Genomic DNA, 16,006 nt, shown 5'->3' with positions numbered 1-16,006 from the left:
ATTGTCGTGAGGCATTTACCTAACGTGGTGAAGTCAGCTGGAGCCTGGTGCGGTGTTTTTAAACAAAGCGAAACCATTGTGATTAGAAATTTGGTGTGGCAAAGAGAGGCCATCATGCATGGAAGAGTGATAATTTGTAGCACTGCGATTATGGTTCTGACTTAGAGACCGTGATTCAATCATTGTATACAGTCATAAGTTTTTTTGTGTTGTGCTGCTTTCCTTTGTCGTTATAATCGGTGGCTTGTGTAGTTATGTTGTCCATTAGCACTGGTTAGGTAGTCGATGTTGGTTGATGCTGCTAGAGTGTACCTTCATTCTGTGGCTCGTCTTAATTATCCAGTGCGATTCTAGATGTCGCTTGTAAAGCTAATATGGGCTGACATTGTATTTGTTTCTTGCTTGGTGCACAATTCTAATGTCACTTGGGCCTAGTAACGTTATTATTTATGGATATCTTGATCTGCTCACAATATGGTTTCTTGTTATTATTATTTGGCTGTGTCCATTATAAGTGAGATAATTATGGACAGAATATTGGTTCTGGTGGTTCTGTGGCTTATCTTAACTATCCAGTGTGATTAGAGCTGTCGCTTGCAAAGCTAATATGGGCTGACATTGTATTTGTTTCTTGCTTTGTGCACAACTCTAATGTCACTTGCGCCTGGTAAGTAGAGATATCTTGATCTGCTCAGAATATGGTTTTTTGTTATTATTATTATTTGGCTGTGTCCATTATAAGTGAGATAATCATGGGCAGAATATTGGTTATTTTTCATTTTATCCGTGCAAGAGATTGCTTCTGAAGTTGTTGTATGCTTCACTGTTATAATACATGGTCGTAAATAAATTTGGAACTAAGCCCACGCTCGTGTAACCTCCAGCCCAAACTCCATTCCAGTAGACACATCCCCTGTTACAGGACAGATCATAATATCTACATCTACATCTGTACGGCACAAGCCACCTTACTTTGTGATACCAACTAGCTGTATTTGGCTAAGTAACGCTTGTAAGGTGAGTACATAAATGTCAATCTCAGCCTAACAATCCTTCTGGAATAAAGAACGTGATGTGCTAATTAATTTGCGTCTACTTAAGGATGACAGTGTTATAGAGTAAATTATTTTGACTGATGTTTAAAAAAAGACGGGAAGAAAATCAGTGGCATAATTATTTAGAATAAGTTTTATAAATTCGATCAAGCTTGTTATGCATCTGCTTTGGCATAGTGTGTTGTATACACAGTTAAACAATTGAGGGATCGAGGTGATTGTAAATTTGTGATGTGTGTACTAACCTAACATTTTAAGTAAAGTTGTAGCTCTCAGATACTGAAAAAACCATATATTTTTCGCAAGAACGATTAATGTAAAATAAATTTTGGACGATGGATCTTTCTGTGTTTACACTTGGAAAGAGGCGTTATGTCTACTAATAAGTTGCTCAATATACAGATTGAATAACATCGGGGAGAGGCTGCAACCCTGTCTCACTCCCTTCCCAAACACTGCTTCCCTTTCATGTCCCTCGACTGTTATAACTGCCGTCTGGATTCCGTACAAGTTGTAAATAGCCTTTCGCTCCCTGTATTTTACCCCTGCCACCTACAGAATTCGAAAGAAAGTATTCCAGTCAACAATGTCAAAAGCTTTTTCAAAGTCTACAAATGCTAGAAACGTTGATTATGTTACTGATATTTACTGAAATGAAAAAAGGGTGCGAAATCGTGAAACTGTGTACCACCACATAAGCAAAAAATCGACGATTATTTCTTTCATCAATTGGAGATTTATATCAGACAAATTACCGACTTTGTCAGAGAATACGTTGAACATTGTGAAACCAAGCGTAATATTACAATGTTCATGAAGAAACTAGTTTCCATAGTTTCCGTAGCTTATGATTAATTTGTTACGAAGTTATTTCATGGTGCTTCTCACGTAACACCAAAGAAAAGCTGAGCTAAGTCTAACATCATCAGTAGTTGTACACGCCGTTTTAACTAGTTGTCCATGATTGTGAGACACTGCATTAACTACCGAGTAAATATATTTTTTTCATTCTGAACAAAGTCTCTGAAAATTTTAGAATTCAGGATCCCGCAATCTTGCTCTAAACAAGTTGGAATCCGATTGCAATAGCCAAGTAGTGTTTGCTCTTTATTTTTTCAGTCAGAAACTTTCAAAGAATTAAAAATCAAGTATACACTACTACTTCTTGTCTAGGTGGTAGATCAACAATGAATCTAGGTTTTTCATAAAGTTTTCCTGTGTAGTATGTATACTGGTACCACTACAAAAGAAGTTTCTCAATAAAAAGTCCCCCACACATGCTTCTGCTTTTGATATACATAAAAACTGATAGTTTCAAATTCTTTGTACTGAGTTTTTAAATATGAGAGCACTCCTTATTCAATATGGGTGTATCAAAATGATGCTAGCCTATAACAATTTTTATACAACTTTTGTATCCCTGTGATTATATGATGTTCAGACAAGAGCTAAACTCTTGACAAAAAATAGTGTTTATTTTCTATCCGCACAGAACAGTTACCTTTGAAAAAATTATAAAAAGAACGACAATTAATTCAAAGTAACACTGAACGTTCCTAAACGAGATGAGCTGCCATGCACGTCCTACCAAATAGTGAAAACGTCTGACCATTAAGACTAAACTGCCTCTCCCTCCCTCCATTTTAATTATTTGCTTTGCATATCATATTGATCAGAGAGTTCTGTTTTTATCAAGTAGTAGGAGTCATCACAAGAATAAATCTGCTCTGAACAGAGTAGTAACTGATTACAAATAGCAATCGTCCCATCTACAATAAAAAGTTATAAGCAAAATATCGACAATGGTTTATTTCGTAATTTTTAAATTTAATCAGAAGAATTAGCGACTTTTTCGGACGTCACACAGAACATTGTGAAGCCAAGCGCAATACTACAGTGGTCATGAGGAAACTAGCTTGTGCAACTTCAGTAGCTTACGGTCAGTTTGCCACAAAGTTATTTCAAATTGCGTTACTCGTGAAAAGGGAAATCTAATGCTTATGAATATATGCTTCACACTTGATAATAGTGATGTATTGCTGATAAATGTGAAAGAGTGGCCCTTGTAAGACGTAACCTTGTTTGACATTCATTTGCTGTTACCTAATTTAAATGCGTGATAATCACTTCAAAAATATTGTTATATGAAAAGATTTGCAACTTCATATACAAAGAAACAACCGGTATTGTGTCTATTCCAGCAACAAGACTTCCATTGACATAAGACATTCTGTTGTTTTCATAATCACTATATTGAAATTTACAAGATGGCCCTTATTTGTTCCAGTCAGTAACATTCCCTTTTTATTAACACACACGCCCAGAAGTCATTTTGGCTGTAATATGGTAAAATTCATTTGATACACGAGCATACTAGATGATAGTTCATTTGATACTCAAAGTCACTATAACGCACTATTCCACACTTTGTGAAGGAAAACAGTTGCGTGATCCATGTCTACAGATGCTAAGTTAAGATTTCTCAACTTGTTTCTCAGTCAATCGTTACAGAATACAATCTATGAGGAGTCAGAGCAGAAACCATTCTGCGCTCTGATTTTTTCAACTGTTGCTTGCGTCATTTTTCGGTGACTTTGGCGTGTACTGGTAATAACGTTTACAACAAGCTAAAAGGTTCAAGTAGGTCTTGTAATTAAACATTGCAAATCTAGGGAAAGTAGATGGGAACAAAATACTTTTATTAGCTTTCACTGACGGGAGTCTTGGATTCTGCTATTGTTAGAATGATTTTCCGAGATTTCACCAACTGGGATGGCCAACATTTTCATTCTTCTCCTCCTCCCCCCCCCCCCTCTCTTTCTCTCTGGTTCCTAAGTTCCCTGACTTACTGGGTACTTGTTACTGTTAGCGGAACGGAATTGGTTTGATGCTGAAGGTTGTGTATGACGATACGATCATTGCCCGTCTACTGTTTCGCTGTTTGTCGCTTCTAATTTGCGGTGTATACAGAAATGAATATTTTTGTCTTGAAGCTCTCAATTTTTCTTGTTCGCGTTGATGATAAGCTAATTAATTTCTGTTGTGTCTTGCAAGCTATTGATTTCAATTACTTTGTGATTCCGCTACAGTAAGTGCCACAATTCAGTCTCCTCATCTGAGCGCCTCATATACGAGTAAAAAGGGCAGAGTTGCCGGGTTTTGGGAGTGAGAATAATATGGCAGATTGTGATTTATCTTTGCTCATTGTTATACCTGACGAGAACTCCTTGCGTGGCACTGTTGTAGTAGACTTGAACTGTTGTGATCATATTATAAATAATATCGACGGCTTAGCAAAATAGTGCTAATGAGTATGTTGATAAGTGAAATATGGTGTCATCTCTGTAGAAAGAGAAGTTAAACTCCGACAATAGTATTTAGTCCACTCTTCTATAAAAGTGCTATCTGAAGAACAGATTTACTGTTATCTCTGATTCTACACTTTCAATTACTAAGCCACGTGGATTTGTGAATAGTACAAAAAATTGGCCCACAATTTGATAATCAGCAATTTTACTCACCATGTGCTCTCTTCCACTACCAGGCCACACTACTGCGAGCAAGCTTATTTCAGCCCTGGAATTCGAACCGGTTAACTGTCTACGGATCGTTAAAGCTCCTTGACGACTCAGCACGGAGAAAGATCTGCAAAATATCCATATTGTATGAATTCCTTGTGGTTTGCTTCACAACTACTAAAATAAATTGTTAATCAATGGAGGCTAAGTAATATTGAAAACATTTACTGTATGCACTCATCCGACTGTTTTAAATAAAGATGTGGCGTTAGGATATTCGAATCGCAGTATTGTTTGCGCAAAAGTGATCGTAATTTGATTTTTTTGATGATTCTATTTTGAAATCACCCACTTCATACTTATTGTCAGTTTGGAACCAGAATGTTATAATTGGCTTTTATAGATCTTCGTCAAGTTTAGCGAACTGTTTGGGTAACATTTATCCTTTTAGTGTTGTGTTGAGTGATTTTACAGTTTGCATTGTGGAAGGTTAAAGAATTGAAAGAAAGAAAGGGTGAAGTGTGAAGGATGAAACCATGTACCTGCACACAGCTTATTCTTGTCGCATAGCACAGGGAACCCTGAGATTAATGGATCAGCATATATTTGCCATCACTCCAAGAAAGGAATTTAATCCGGGTAACTACCTCGCAGTCTGGTCAAGAACTATAGGCCATCACCTCTTGTACGACTGGTAGCTATGTATTTGGGATATAAAATTTTTCCAGCATCTGAATGTAAACCAGCTGTCCAATGCAACGCAGAGAGCAACGACGTAATCTTAAGGACTGTTTTAGAGCAGTTTTCTCACATTTTAGGGGACATATGATATCCATCCATTCAGAGTTACTGAAGTCTTAGGTTTAATTTCGTACATGGGTGAGAAAAATCACCCAGGATGGCAGACGCAATCTGACAGTTCACTTGCAAGATCAGAAGCACGGAGAACAGACGCTGACACTGAGGACAGGAAGGTCGCACTGTCTGAAGCACTTACCGGAGCGTTTACAACAAACCAGAGCAGGCGTGAATTATGCACGCGAGCGGCGGCATCCAGCGAACTTTACACTTCATTCCAGACTCTCTTTAGGCCGTGATTCTCTTTGACCACTGATCTGGAAGGACATCGGCAACCAACCAATATCACAAACGGACCGATACTCATGTCCAATTGAGAATGTTGTCTCACCTAGAGGACGCACAGATCGCTGCGTATTGACGATGTGGGTGGCAAGTTGACACGTTATGTTATGCCCTTGGCGCGGGTAGAAAATCATTCTATAAGGCCATAATGCACAATGACAAAAAGTACTCTGTTTGACCACAACATTGAGAAGCTACATTAGCAATAATACAATGGTCAGTGAGACTCTTGGTCCTGATATATACTACTGGCCATTAAAATTGCTACAGACGCGAAATGTAACCGACAGGAAGAAGATGCTGTGATATGCAAATGATTAGCCTTGCAGGGCATTCACACAAGGCTGGCGGCGGTGGCGACACCTACAACGTGCTGACATGAGGGAAGTTTCCAAACGATTTCTCATACACAAACAGCAGTTGACCGGTGAAACGTCGTTGTGATGCCTCGTGTAAGAAGGAGAAATGCGTACCATCATGTTTCCGACTCTGATAATGGTCGGATTGTAGCCTATCGCGATTGCGGTTTATCGTATCGCGACATTGCTGCTCGCATTGGTCGAGATCCAATGACTGTTAGCAGAATATAGAATCGGTGGGTTCAGGAGAGTAATACGGAATGCCGTGCTGCATCCCAACGGCCTCGTATCACTAGTAGTCGAGATGACAGGCATCTTATGCGCATTGCTGTAACGGATAGTGCAGCAACGTCTCGATTCCTGAGTCAATAGATGGAGTCGTTTGCAAGACAAAAACCATCTGCACGAACAGTTCGACGACGTTTGCAGCACCATGGACTATCAGCTCGGAGACCATGGCTGCGGTTACCCTTGACGCTGCATCACAGACAGGAGCGACTGCGATGTTGTAGTCAACGACGAACATGGATGCACAAATGGCAAAATGTCATTTTTACGGATGAATCCAGGTTCTGTTTACAGCATCACAATGGTCGCATCTGTGTTTGGCGACATCGCGGGGAACCCACATTGGGTGCGTGTATTCGTCATCGCCATACTGGGGTATCACCCGGCGTGATGGTATGGGGTGCCATTGGTTACACGTCTCGGTCACCTCTTGTTCGCATTGACGGCACTTTGGACGTTACTTATCAGATGTGTTACGACCCGTGGCTCTACCCTTCATTCGATACCTGCGAAACCCTACATTTCAGCAGGATAATGCACGACCGCATGTTGCAGGTCCTGCACGAGCGTTTCTGGATACAGAAAATGCCCGACTGCTGACCTGGACAGCACATTCTTCAGATCTCTCACCAATTGAAAATGTCTGGTCAATGGTGGCCGAGCAACTGGCTCGTCACAATACACCAGTACTGCTCTTAATGAACTGTGGTATCGTGTTGAAGCAGCATGGCCAGCTGTACCTGTACGCGCTATCCACGCTATGTTTGACTCAATGCCCAGGCGTATCAAGGCCGTTATTACGGCCAGAGGTGGTTGTTCTGGGTACTGATTTCTCAGGATCTATTCACCCAAATTTGGTGAAAATGTAATCACATATCAGTTCTAGTATAATATATTTGTCCAATGAATACCCATTTATCATCTGCATTTCTTCTTGTTGTAACAATTTTAATGGCCAGTAGTGTAATACATCGTCTTGCAACATCATTTGAAGACTAATAATTGTGCCCATCGCAAGTTGTATGTTTTTAGGTTGGTTAGTGCCTACAAGTACATATGGAAAGAGCAAACCATTTATCCTTATTTTTCCCTGGCCAGCAGGTGAGGTGCTGAAGTATGGACACATGCACACAAAATGTTAAGTCTATACTATCAGACGTAATCCACTTAGTACCGCAGCACAACGGTGCAGAAAGCATCAGGTAGTAAAGTTTGTTTCATGTTTGTGCTAAGACTGCCTGATGCTGCTTTAACTTGTTGCTGAAGAAGTACTTGGTACACCATCTAACTTGCACTCGTTGTTCGTATTACGTTTAGAAACAATGGTCTTATCATATGATTACTCAGATGGGGAGTTCCAGATTCTTTCGCGTTGCTCTGCTTAAATATTTCCAGCTCCATACTACTGAAGAAGTCTGGTATTTTCCCCAATGATGGCACTAAATTTAGAATGTGCTTGATGGTCGATACAGGCATGACCATCTGTGAGAAACCTTGTCAACATAAACTTACTGGCATAAATAAAACTACCTGAGACCGCGTTTACATTTTGCGCTAACAGGCACGGCGTTACTTTAGTACTTGAGCCAAGCACGTAACAGTATTTTGCAAAATTAGAACAAAAATGGTTCTTGTCGGGCTATCGGAACAAGAAGGTCCATAATTGTGACGGTCGCGATATAACGGGACGGATGGCAACCCTAGATGGGAAGCGATGTAAGTCGGCCGCGCGCCCTCAGGAGCTTAGTTCATCACCGTACCTGACGATGGCAACGAGTCTGGTGGCCGAAATACTGTGCCTATTGGACCCCATGTATCGGCGGGACACCCGTGCACTGTTCGAGCAACAAATACCGGTAGAAACTGAAGAATAACACATGAAGTAATTGCATAAGTTCCAGTATTTCCCGTCGCACGTGGTATCTTTAATGCGCTGTTGTGTTGATTCACAGATACTCATTCCTAGAAATTCATTCAATAAAAAATGTGTGTCCAGTTTCATGGAGGGGGCAAGTACGTCCATACCCCTGATCTCCCCCCCCCCCCCGCCTCCCCCCCTTCTTCACGGATGTCTATGCAAACAGCTATTGACGTATCTGTGTGTGAAGGCTCCAAGGAGAATGAAAGATACCAGACTGCATTTTCCATCGTCATAATGGCTTAGCACATGGCGTGATGGAGCGATGTGTCACTGGGAACACAACACGGTCAGCCCTAGTGCGCATAGTCGACAAGTTAAGATCGGGGGCTATGTATGCTCTGTCTTCGAGGTCTCAGTAACGTTATCTTTCAACAAACAATCGTTGCAACGAATGTTGCCCTTGCTGCCTTGACGTAACTCTGTGCAGACGGTGTTCTGCTATTGCCTTGGCTATCACGTTCTCGAGATCGCTCGCCTACCGAAAACATCTGGTCATAGGTGCTGGCAAAGTGATACATAACCAATTTATAGGCCAGGGCCAACGAGAAGTACGGCCCTGGCGCGTGCGTCACAGCTCTCATGAGCGCCAGCGGCCGTCTCCGGCGGTAACAGAGTTGCTATATCAGACGCGTTTAATAATTTTTAATGATGCATTAAACAGATGCAAGCTATCGTTTACGACGGCAAAGTTAAGACCTTTAGTGGGTACCTTTTCATTGTCGTATTGATTTCCTGTGGACCCTGCACAGAGCCGAGCGCTCGCGACGTATTTTGGGCAAGTCGGCTGGTACGATGTCACAAGTTCGTTATGGGGGAGGGGAGGGGGGGGGGGTATTTCTCGTGGGCAGGCTCTACGATTGATTTTTGGCACAGAGTTGAAGCAGCAGGAAATGACGCAGTCGTACCAAGCTCGGTATAACTCGATAGCTAGTAAAGGAGAGCCATTATTACTGCCAGAGGTTGTAGCTATGTGTACTGAATTTCGCACTCAGTATACCTCTGTATCAGCTACACTCACAAATTCGGACTCTGGAAAATTTCGCTACTTGCAGTTTTAGCGGACAGCACTGAATATTATCTGAAATCTTGGATACCACAAATTTCATGCTTCCCCAGGCATTATTTATTATAAGGAAGTTGGCAGCGGATGGTGATACTTCTGCAGGATGCCATATGTTTCACCATAAACAACCGATTTCCTCTTAATCAGTAACATGAAGCATATTTCATTCCATATTAAATACTGTTTTGTTAATGCCTTGTTTGTTGGGTAAAAATGAACGTATGAAACGTAATTGTGTCTTGGAAAACGTGATTTGAATGATGTGAGCATTCTGATGGAAAAATCATCTCAAGAAGCACTCGAGTAAATCTCCGAATGTGTATTAACTGTGATATCGGGATGTAAATAACGATAGTCTCATTGAATAACCTTTTTTTTTCTTTTGGCGGGAACATAAAAGTGGTTAATTTTTCCCATTCTGTGTTTCGCCATTATATAGATATAAAACATTTTTGCTGTTGTAAGAAATAGAGCTATGCTTAAAAATTCGTTTTATTTCAGAACCTATAAGATATATAACTTTCTTTGTCCAATATTATACACGGGAGGCAAACATTTTTGTGTAGGGTGGTACAGTCCAGTGCGGGCAGCGCTCGTAACCCAACGGATATCGAAACGGTACTTCACTTCTCACCACATGTTCGTAAGCTTGACAGGTCTAACGGCCAATGGTGTGGCGTAGATCCATTGCCTCAAATCTACCATATCTCGAACCTTTCTCTGTGAACAATGTCCTCGATAAACCCCCATGCACTGAAATCCAGCAGAATCTGATCAGGTGTCAGAGGGGGCCAGACAATGGGACCATCCCCCCTCCCCCTCTCTCTGCCGATCCAACGATCAGGAAAGTTTCATGTTTCATGAAAAAAATTGTGATAACATCCCCCTAATACTCGGGTACAGAAACATCCAACTATAAAATGTGTCGGGAGGCATCTGTGGAACTGCCTAGTTCGGCAATTTGTCGAGATAGGTGTGCCTTGCCCATGCACCATACGACCGAGCGCTGTACATGAAATGGTGAGGATTACATCTTGGAGAGTGTCTCTATCGACTGCGCATTTACCCAACAACATAAAAGTCGATTTTTTTCGTTATGAGGATTTGCTTGTGCGTACTTCTATCCCGGACCCCCTGTTTTATAATGTCTGTTACATATTTCAGAGCGGACGATATGACATGGATTAGTGGAAGAACTACTGATTTATTATGAACGTATTTAGCCGTAGGTTTACATTTGTGTTCTCTTCCGGAGTCTACAATCGTTATTAGACTGCCCAGGTCACTGCAGTCGTTAGCATGCATCATAGTTTATCAGCGTAAGGGTCTACATTTACGTCTATATGGATGCTCTGAAAATCACAATTTAGTCCGGCAGAGGGTTCATTGAATCACCTTCATGATAATTCTGTATTATTCCAATCTCGAACAGTTCGCGGAAAAACAAACACCTACGTGTTTCCGTGAGAGCTCTGATTTCCCTTATTTTCTTATGATGACCTTTTCTCCCTATGTAGGTCGGCCTCAGAAAAATATTTTCGTATTTGGAGGAGAACGTTGGTGACTGAAATTTCGTGATAAGATTCCGCATCAACTAAAAACGCCTTTGTTTTAATGATGTTCATCCCAAATCCTGTATCATCTCAACCATGTCAGTGATACTCTCTCCACATTTCTCTATAATACAAAACGTGTTGCTCGTCTTTGAACTTTCTCGATGTACTCTGTTAATCCTTTCTAGTAAGGATCCCACACCACGCAGTAGCACTCCACAGGAGGACGGACAAGTGTAATATAGGCACTCTCTTCAATAGGTATTTGCAAAAGTGTTCTGTCATAAAACGCAATCTTTAATTCGCCTTCCCTACAACATATTTTTTGTGTTCATTCGAATTTAAGTGGTTCGTAATTGTTATTTCTAACTGATTAGCTGAATTTACGGCCTTTATATGTGATTGATTTATGGTGTAACCGAAGTTTAACGGATACTTTTTATCACTCATCTTGATGACGTCACACTTTCCATTATTCAGGTCAACAGCCAATTTTCGCAACACACTGATATATTTTCTAAATGCCGGCAGCTGTGGCCGAGCGGTTCTAGGCGCTTCAGTCCGGAACCGCGCTGCTGCTACGGTCGCAGGTTCGAATCCTGTCTCGGGCATGGGGCATGGATGTGTGTGAAGTCCTTAGGTTAGTTAGGTTTAAGTAGATCTAAGTCTAGGGGACTGATGACCTCAGATGCTAAGTCCTATAGTGCTCAGAGCCATTTGAGCCATTTTTCTCTAAATCATCTTGCAATTTGGTATGATCTTTTGATGAGTTTATTTGAAACAAGATGGCTGCTCAGAGTGTCTCTTAAATCGTTTACATAGAAAGGAACAGCAGAGGGCTCATAACACTACCTTTGGGAATGTCACAAATCACTTCTGTTTTGCTCGATGACCTTCCGTCAGTTACTACGAACTATGATCTCTCTGACAGGAAATCACGAATCCAGTCATATAACTGAGACGATGTCCCACTAGTACGCAATCTGACTACAAGCAGCTTGTGAGGTACAATGTCAAGAGTCTTCTGGAAATCTAGAAATATGGAATTAATTTCAAATCCTTTGTGAATAAAACTCAAGTTGTGTGGGTAAAGAGCTAGTTGTGTTAAGTATGTTACGTAATATGAAGTGAAATATCTACAAATAAACGGTAAACTGATTTATAAACGTTCCGCATCATATTTGTCAATACTAAGTTTCCCTGCACGCAGACAAACACTGTTCTTAGTGTCACACTCTGGATTTCCAGGAGATAATGGCCACCAAGATGTAGTACATGATAGGGCGGAGAAGACCAGGATTTCGACAATGTTATGAAAGATGACCTCTGCGTAATACAGTAAATTTTCTGTGTGTTCTAGGAGCGCCGGTCGAGTGTACTACTGCAGAAAGTTAATCACTACTATCTGGATACGGAGACGAAAGAAGAAGTAAGTAGATAGAATTCATCTATGTTAAGACTAAATGCAAATAAATCTTCCTGCTTGAGATAATGATCAAATAGGAACATTAACAATCCACGCAGAATGTCCAGTTTTTACTTTCATACCTGCGATAGAAACTATACAATAATATGCAGTATCATAGTCGTAATTTCTTTTTGTTTTCATTTTGATTGCTGAAGCATTCTGCAGGTAAATAATGCCTCAATAAATGATCGTCGGAAGTGGTCAAGTAGCTAATTGTACGGCAATGAACTTGTAGAAGTTTGTGGGGGGCTCAGATCTCCGAATGAAAATTCAGGTTTAGATTTTCAGTTGTTTTCTTACATAATTAGAAGTGCATGCCGTGACGAAGGCCACAAGGAATTCTCTCCATAGCATCATGTAGTCACAAGCAGTGCTCCACCTAGAACTAAAAAGTACACAGTGAGCAATGATGGTATATATTCTTCACATCTACTCATTATTATGGGAGAATGGGCTTCCGATTGCCGAGTGAGCCCTTGTAGCGGCCGCCTAATTGAATCCGTGTTCGTTTTTCTGGAATATTAGCTGTGATTATTAAGGAAATCAGTGAGCCGAGTACAAATTTATTTTTGGATTTTTTTCTATCAGGCAAAGCTTTTGAGTAACTGCGATTTTAGCTTGTTTACCTTTTGCTTGCTGTATTATAAAACATTCACCTCTAGTGTTTCTAAATGTTGTTGAAGACATATTTAAACCGATATAGCAACTACTCAATAGATCCACCATTGTACATAAGGTTAAAAAATTAAAAAGATAACAAATTTTTTTTATTTTCCCACCATTATGCTTTATACTTCATACATTACGCCATTTATGATGAATGTCCTTGCAGTCTCCAATTATATTACAGGTGCAATCAGACAGCATGGTAGGTGCCCATTTCTCTTCCTACCGATGTTCTAAGGTCATTATGTCCGTATGGAACCTTTCTCCATGTTCATCAGATACCTCGCTGCAGCCTCCTGGGATGTGATCCAAATGAGACTGTACGAAATGCACTTTGAGGGATATGTTATGTTTTGTATCCCAGTTTTCGGTATGCAACAAGGATCTCATTTACCAATTTGTACTTAAAAGCTTTTCGTTTTCCCAGGAAGATGTCTGTGACGTTCTTAAAGCATATCTATGCTTGTTTTTCTTCTGTTGTCTGTGTTTCTTCAAAATCTGAGTATTGCTGATTTTGTCTCATCTGGGGGCCAACACGCACGCCTTCCCTTATCTTTGCTAGTGTAAGACGAGGAAATTTATTTGAGAGGTACACAAGTCCTCTTCCACTTCCATCCATTGCCATAACAAAACCCTTCATTCAGGCTAGTTTGATGTGAAGTTGAGGAACAAACAGATGTTCAAGAAATGTTCAAATGTGTGTGAAATCTTATGGGACTTAACTGCTAAGGTCATCAGTCCCTAAGCTTACACACTACTTAAACTAAATTATCCTAAGGACAAACAAACACACCCATGCCCGAGGGAGAACTCGAACCTCCGCCGGGACCAGCCGATGATCAACAGCTACCAGACATTTTTCAGCAAACAACGTAGAATTTGTACCCTACCACCAACTTGTTAGTTTTTCGTAACAACTCCCACAGCACATATGTGATGCCCAGTCTTTGTAATGGTCTCCAAGTTCCATTCTAAAGTTATGCTTGTAAGCTTTCTTTATGATGTGGGAAATTTTCTTCCTATGCCTTTCAAATGCCTACTCTGTGTATGTAAAAGAAAGAGAGTGGACTATTTCGACACGTTCGGCGATGAGACATTTCCTAGAAAGAAAAAAATTGTATGAATACCATGTGGTCAAAATAAACACCAATATCTTTTAAGTACAAGTGATGGTGGGACATTTCGTTTGTGCCAAGATAGAAAAAATCATACTCGGTACAACACAAGGCTCTGTAAACTTACAAACTGAATTCTGGAAGACTGGAAGCCGTCGGGTTCTACTTCAATATGGCAAAGAGAAGAGGAAAGATTTATTTCAGTAAGTTTTATCAACACCAACCAGATTAATAGAAGCATTGCTGTGGATAGAGAAATATTTACGCACATGACAGAAAAAATGTTTTAATTCGTCTAACATAAACTCAGTTCTCATACACTAACAATGACTTGTACGTTACAAAATGAAGTAGAGATTCAGAAACAGTGATGTCAACTGCAGACTCATGATAATCGCTAAGACGTACGCTAAAGGTTTCTAAATCGAATCTTCGCAATTGAATTACAACTGCTAAATCACTGTGTCAGCAATGTTAAGTACATAATTTCTTAAGGCGAAATTAACACTCAAAAAGGCTAGAAGTAGCCTAACAAGGCAATACTGCACAGAGATAGGTACCGATATTTGGATTTGAAGCAAGTTACATGCAGAAGTTGATGTTACCAACTAATTTAGTAAGTTTACCCTTGTTTGGAAAAAATATTATTTCTGGAAGTTAAATTATATATATTTTCATACAACTAAAAAAGTATGCCTATTGGGGAATTTCTGATTTGAGTTTTAAATTCCCAATGCAAAAATGCGTTAGAACCACTTATTTTCATAGTAGAAAATTTTCCATTGTAGAACAGTGTTATTAAATAACAGCTTCGGAACCTCCTCCGCAGTTTGCTCTTTTGTTTCATGTACTGGACGTGTCCTATACTTTACGTTCATCGTGAACAGTCATGGAAGCGAATCACAGTAGAACCTGTCTGCAGAGCTTTCTGGGTGTAAATCTTGCTTTCACAAGTTGTCTTGTATACATCCATGCAATTTTTACATCCAGATACAACTGCTGGCTGATTCAACGATTATAATGTGATCCGTAGTCGTATTTTTATTTCTACAGTACAGTACATGCCAGAAAAGTGTACATTGTGGTTTAGGTGATGAAGGAACCGATCTTTAATACCATCATGGTCGCTGAGGAGAATGGATCATAGGAGTTTTCCGGAACAGGTTGATATGCTTGGATGGTTCTTCGGCAAGGGCACTATCGATTCTGATCACCCTCACCCAACTGAACAGCTATCCATTTCCAGTAAATTTGTCGTTGACGAGATGTTTAGCTCTAAACTTCTTTGTTTTCTGTTAATTAAATATTGTATTTTCTACAAGTTGCTCTACTCTGACAGATACACGGAATCAAGATTGTGGATTGTCTGCTTTCCAAATTGATACTGTCCAATTCCGCTATGTGCTTTTCTGTATAAAGGTGTACTGACATCGGTATAACATTTTGATAAGAAAATTCGACTGCAATGTCTGTTGTCTCTCATAATTCCTTTCAGTAAATTTTTGCGTTAGTAGCTTGCTGGTTATTCTATGAAAATAGTTTTCTTCGGAGAAAATAAGCGCGTAAAGGAAGTAAATTGTAGCTATACATCCAAAAACCGAAAGTGATACTGTTATTTAAGACAAGCACGGAAAGTAAAATTACTAAACATCTGGCACAAGATAGTGACTATAATAAAGAATCCTTTACTATTTTTACAGTATTGTAATTGTCTGCAGTTTTATTTTGTTCTTTTCTTGTTTAATTTACCTGTGTTAATTTCAAAAAGGCGCACAGCTGATAAGTGATGCAGTTGTCAATATTTTCGTTATTAAAACAGGGAAATGGTGTAATGAAATTAGAATCTTTTGCTATGCA

The 16,006-nt window shown here is 39.9% G+C and overlaps 1 long non-coding RNA gene across 1 annotated transcript in view; it reads left to right on the top strand.

The window, feature by feature from the left end:
• The window catches only part of LOC126272811 (uncharacterized), a 56,399-nt gene that overhangs the window by 39,273 nt on the left and 1,120 nt on the right, over positions 1-16,006 (top strand). Inside the window, exon 2 of the long non-coding RNA XR_007549268.1 lies at positions 12,261-12,329. This is a non-coding gene — a long non-coding RNA (uncharacterized LOC126272811). The remainder of the gene's footprint in view (positions 1-12,260; positions 12,330-16,006) is intronic.

Source organism: Schistocerca gregaria, chromosome 5 (assembly GCF_023897955.1).
Source record: "Schistocerca gregaria isolate iqSchGreg1 chromosome 5, iqSchGreg1.2, whole genome shotgun sequence".
NCBI classification, from domain to species: domain Eukaryota; kingdom Metazoa; phylum Arthropoda; class Insecta; order Orthoptera; family Acrididae; genus Schistocerca; species Schistocerca gregaria.
Note: the sequence above shows the minus strand (reverse complement) of the source record. Positions and strands in the feature narration are given on the sequence as shown.